Source organism: Rhipicephalus microplus, unplaced genomic scaffold (genome assembly GCF_043290135.1).
Source record: "Rhipicephalus microplus isolate Deutch F79 unplaced genomic scaffold, USDA_Rmic scaffold_479, whole genome shotgun sequence".
In the NCBI taxonomy this organism is placed as follows: Eukaryota; Metazoa; Arthropoda; class Arachnida; order Ixodida; family Ixodidae; genus Rhipicephalus; species Rhipicephalus microplus.
The window spans coordinates 36,800-42,528 of NW_027465041.1; the positions used below are offsets into that span (position 1 = coordinate 36,800).

Consider the following 5,729-nt stretch of genomic DNA (forward strand, 5'->3'; position numbering starts at 1 on the left):
TAATGGGCCCAGCACGCTTCCACTGCGCCACACTGCTGCATTCAAGTTACTTGGAAAATAGTGCAGAAAGTGCGCACTAATGCAAAAGAAAATAAATTTAGCAGAACGTGGTTTCGATCCACGGCCCTGTGGGTTATGGGCCCAGCACGCTTCCACTGCGCCACTCTGCTGCACTCTTGTGACGTGAGAAAACGTGCAGTAAGAAAGTTCGGACTGTTGCAAAAGAAAATAAAGTTAGCAGGACGTGGTTTTGATCCACGGACCTCTGGGGTATGGTCCCAGCACGCTTTCACTGCGGCACTCTGCTGCATTTTAGTTACGTGGAAAAATGTGCACTAGGAAAGTGCACACTAATGCAGAATAAAATAAAATTAGCAGAGCGTGGTTTCGCTCCACGGAACTCGGAATTGGGCCCAGCACGCGTCCACTGCGCCACTCTTCTCCACTCTAAATACGTGAGAAAATGTGCAGTTAAAAGTGTGCACTAATGCAAATATTTATAAAATTAGCAGAGCGTGGTCTAGATTCACGGACCTCTGGGTTATGGACCAAGCACGCTTCCACTGCACCACTATGCTGCATTCTAGTTACGTGGTAAAATGTGCAGTAAGAAAGTGCACACTAACGCAAAATAAATAAATTTAGCAGCGCGTGGTTTCGATCCATGGACCTGTGGGTTATGGACCCAGGACTCTTCCACTGCGCCACTCTGCTGCACTCTAGTTACGTGGGAAAATGTGCAGTAAGAAATTGTGCACTAATGCAAAAGTATATAAAGGTAGCAGAGCGTGGTTCCGATCCACGGACCTACAGGTTATGTGCCCAGCACGCTTCCACTGCACCACGCTGCTGCATTCTAGTGACTTGGAAAATGTGCACTAAGAAAGTGCGCACTAATGCAAAAGAAAATAAATTTAGAAGAGCCTGCTTTTGCTCCACGGAACTCTGGGTTATGGACCTAGCACGCTTCCACTGCACTACTCTTGGGCAATCTATATACGTGATAAAGTGTGCAGTAAAAAATTGCGCACTAATGCAAAAGAATATAAAATTAGCAGAGCGGGGTTTCGATTCAAGGACCTCAGGGTTATGGGCCCAGCACGCTTCCACTGCGCCACTCTGCTGCACGTAAGTTACGTGAGAAAACGTGCAGTAAGAAAGTGTGCGCTATTGCAAAATAAAATAAAGTTAGCAGGGCGCGGTTTCGATCCACGGACCTCTGGATTAAAGGCCCAGCGCGCTTCCACTGCGCCACCCTGCTGCACTCTGGTAACGTGAGAAAGTGTGCAGTAAGGAATCGCGCACTAATGCAAAAGAATATAAAATTAGCAGAGCGGGGTTTCGATTCACGGATCTCTGGATTAAAGGCCCAGCGCGCTTCCACTGCGCCACCCTGCTGCACACTGGTAACGTGAGAAAATGTGCAGTAAGAAAGTGCGCACTAATGCAAAAGAGAATAAAATTAGCACAGCGTGGTTTCGATCCATGGACCTCTGGATTATGGGCCCAGCACGCTTCTACTGCGCCACCCTGCTGCACTCTGGTTACGTGAAAAAATGTGCAGTAAGAAACTGTGCACTAATGCAAAAGAATATAAAATTAGCAGAGCGTGGTCTAGAATCACGGACCTCTGGGTTATGGGCCAAGCACGCTTCCACTGCACCACTCTGCTGCATTCTAGTTACGTGGTAAAATGTGCAATAAGAAAGTGCACACTAACGCAAAGTAAAATAAATTTAGCAGAGCGTGGTTTCGCTCCACGGACATGTGGGTCATGGGCCCAGCACGCTTCCACTGTGCCACTCTGCTGCATTCAAGTTACGTGGGAAAATGTGCAGTAAGAAAGTGCGCACCAATGCAAAAGAATATAAAATTAACAGAGCGTGGTTTCGATCCATGGACCTCTTGGTTATGGGCCCAGCACGCTTCCACTGCGCCACTCTGCTGCACTCTAGTTACGTGAGAAATTGTGCAGTAAGAAACTGCGCTCTAATGCAAAAGTATATAAACTCAGCAGAGCGTGGTTTCGATCCAAGGAACTCTGGAATATGGGCACAGCACGCGTCCACTGCGCCACTATGCTGCACTCTAGTTACGTTAGAAAATGTGCAGTAAGGAACTGCGCACTAATGCAAAAGAACATAAGTTTAGTAGAGCATGGTTTTGATCCACGGGTCTGGGTTATAGGCCCAGCACGCTTCCGCTGCGCCACTCTTGTGCACTCTAGATACGTGAGAAAGTGTGCAGAAAGAAATTGCGCACTAATGCAAAAGAATATAAAATTAGCAGAGCGGGGTTTCGATTCAAGGACCTCAGGGTTATGGGCCCAGCACGCTTCCACTGCGCCACTCTGCTGCACGTAAGTTACGTGAGAAAACGTGCAGTAAGAAAGTGTGCGCTATTGCAAAAGAAAATAAAGTTAGCAGGCCGCGGTTTCGATCCACGAACCTCTGGAAGAAAGGCCCAGCGCGCTTCCACTGCGCCACCCTGCTGCACACTAGTAACGTGAGAAAATGTGCAGTAAGAAAGTGCGCACTAATGCAAAAGATAATAAAATTAGCACAGCGTGGTTTCGATCCACGCACCTCTGGATTATGGGCCCAGCACGCTTCTACTGCGCAGCCCTGCTGCACTCTGGTTACGTGAAAAAATGTGCAGTAAGAAACTGTGCACTAATGCAAAGTATATAAAATTTGCAGAGCGTGGTCTAGATTCACGGACCTCTGGGTTATGGGCCAAGCACGCTTCAACTGCACCACTCTGCTGCATTCTAGTTACGTGGTAAAATGTGCAGTAAGAAAGTGCACACTAACGCAAAGTAAAATAAATTTAGCAGAGCGTGGTTTCGCTCCACGGACATGTGGGTCATGGGATCAGCACGATTCCACTGTGCCACTCTGCTGCATTCAAGTTACGTGGGAAAATGTGTAGTAAGAAAGTGCGCACCAATGCAAAAGAATATAAAATTACCAGAACGTGGTTTCGATCCATGGACTTCTTGGTTATGGGCCCAGCACGCTTCCACTGCGCCACTCTGCTGCACTATAGTTACGTGAAAAAATGTGCAGTAAGAAACTGCGCTCTAATGCAAAAGTATATAAACTCAGCAGAGCGTGGTTTCGATCCAAGGAACTCTGGAATATGGGCACAGCACGCTTCCACTGCGCCACTCTGCTGCACTCTAGTTACGTTAGAAAATGTGCAGTAAGGAAATGCGCACTAATGCAAAAGAACATAAAATTAGTAGAGCATGGTTTTGATCCACGGGCATCTGGGTTATAGGCCCAGCACGCTTCCACTGCGCCACTCTTGTGCACTCTAGATACGTGAGAAAGCGTGCAGTAAGAAATTGCGCACTAATGCAAAAGAATATATTATTAGCAGAGCGTGGTTTCGATCCACGGACCTCTGGGTTATGGGCCCAGCAGGCTTCTACTGCGCCACTCTGCTGCATACCAGTTATGTGGGAAAATGTGCAGTAAGAACGTGCGGACTATTGCAAAAGAAAAAGTTAGGAGGGCGCGGTTTCGATCCACGGACCTCTGGATTAAAGGCCCAGCGCGCTTCCACTGCGCCACCATGCTGCACACTGGTAACGTGAGAAAATGTGCAGTAAGAAAGTGCGCACTAATGCAAAAGAGAATAAAATTAGCACAGCGCTGTTTCGATCCACGGACCTCTGGATTGAAGGCCCAGCGCGCTTCCACTGCGCCACCCAGCTGCACACTGGTAACGTGAGAAAATGTGCAGTAAGAAAGTGCGCACTAATGCAAAAGAGAATAAAATTAGCACAGCGTGGTTTCGATCCACGGACCTCTGGATTATGGGCCCAGCACGCTTCTACTGCGCCACCCTGCTGCACTCTGGTTACGTGAAAAAATGTGCAGTAAGAAACTGTGCACTAATGCAAAAGAATATAAAATTAGCAGAGCGTGGTCTAGAATCACGGACCTCTGGGTTATGGGCCAAGCACGCTTCCACTGCACCACTCTGCTGCATTCTAGTTACGTGGTAAAATGTGCAGTAAGAAAGTGCACACTAACGCAAAGTAAAATAAATTTAGCAGAGCGTGGTTTCGCTCCACGGACATGTGGGTCATGGGCCCAGCACGCTTCCACTGTGCCACTCTGCTGCATTCAAGTTACGTGGGAAAATGTACAGTAAGAAAGTGCGCACCAATGCAAAAGAATATAAAATTAACAGAGCGTGGTTTCGATCCATGGACCTCTTGGTTATGGGCCCAGCACGCTTCCACTGCGCCACTCTGCTGCACTCTAGTTACGTGAGAAATTGTGCAGTAAGAAACTGCGCTCTAATGCAAAAGTATATAAACTCAGCAGAGCGTGGTTTCGATCCAAGGAACTCTGGAATATGGGCACAGCACGCTTCCAATGCGCCACTATGCTGCACTCTAGTTACGTTAGAAAATGTGCAGTAAGGAACTGCGCACTAATGCAAAAGAACATAAATTTAGTAGAGCATGGTTTTGATCCACGGGTCTGGGTTATAGGCCCAGCACGCTTCCACTGCGCCACTCTTGTGCACTCTAGATACGTAAGAAAGTGTGCAGAAAGAAATTGCGCACTAATGCAAAAGACTATAAAATTAGCAGAGCGGGATTTCGAGTCACGGACCTCAGGGTTATGGGCCCAGCACACTTTCACTGCGCCACTCTGCGGCACGTAAGTTACGTGAGAAAACGTGCAGTAAGAAAGTGTGCGCTATTGCAAAAGAAAATAAAGTTAGCAGGGCGCGGTTTTGATCCACGGACCTCTGGATTAAAGGCCCAGCGCGCTTCCACTGCGCCACCCTGCTGCACACTGGTAACGTGAGAAAATGTGCAGTAAGAAAGTGCGCACTAATGCAAAAGAGAATAAAATTAGCACAGCGTGGTTTCGATCCACGCACCTCTGGGTTATGGGCCCAGCACGCTTTTACTGCGCCACCCTGCTGCACTCTGGTTACGTGAAAAAATGTGCAGTAAGAAACTGTGCACTAATGCAAAAGAATATAAAATTAGCAGAACGTGGTCTATATTCACGGACCTCAGGGTTATGGGCCAAGCACGCTTCCACTGCACCACTCTGCTGCATTCTAGTTACGTGGTAAAATGTGCAGTAAGAAAGTGCACACTAACGCAAAGTAAAATAAATTTAGCAGAGCGTGGTTTCGCTCCACGGACATGTGGGTCATGGGATCAGCACGATTCCACTGTGCCACTCTGCTGCATTCAAGTTACGTGGGAAAATGTGCAGTAAGAAAGTGCGCACTAATGCAAAAGAGAATAAAATTAGCACAGCGCTGTTTCGATCCACGGACCTCTGGAAGAAAGGCCCAGCGCGCTTCCACTGCGCCACCCTGCTGCACACTAGTAACGTGAGAAAATGTGCAGTAAGAAAGTGCGCACTAATGCAAAAGATAATAAAATTAGCACAGCGTGGTTTCGATCCACGCACCTCTGGATTATGGGCCCAGCACGCTTCTACTGCGCAGCCCTGCTGCACTCTGGTTACGTGAAAAAATGTGCAGTAAGAAACTGTGCACTAATGCAAAGTATATAAAATTTGCAGAGCGTGGTCTAGATTCACGGACCTCTGGGTTATGGTCCAAGCACGCTTCAACTGCACCACTCTGCTGCATTCTAGTTACGTGGTAAAATGTGCAGTAAGAAAGTGCACACTAACGCAAAGTAAAATAAATTTAGCAGAGCGTGGTTTCGCTCCACGGAC

The 5,729-nt window shown here is 47.6% G+C and overlaps 2 non-coding genes across 2 annotated transcripts; both read right to left on the reverse strand.

Annotated features, from left to right (window-relative positions):
• Positions 1-1,189: 1,189 nt before the first annotated feature.
• Positions 1,190-1,261, reverse strand: TRNAK-UUU (transfer RNA lysine (anticodon UUU)). The gene has a single exon. It is a non-coding gene; the product is annotated as a tRNA-Lys (tRNA).
• A 3,482-nt stretch (positions 1,262-4,743) lies between these two features.
• On the reverse strand, positions 4,744-4,815 carry TRNAK-UUU (transfer RNA lysine (anticodon UUU)). The gene has a single exon. It is a non-coding gene; the product is annotated as a tRNA-Lys (tRNA).
• Between the last annotated feature and the right edge of the window lie 914 nt (positions 4,816-5,729).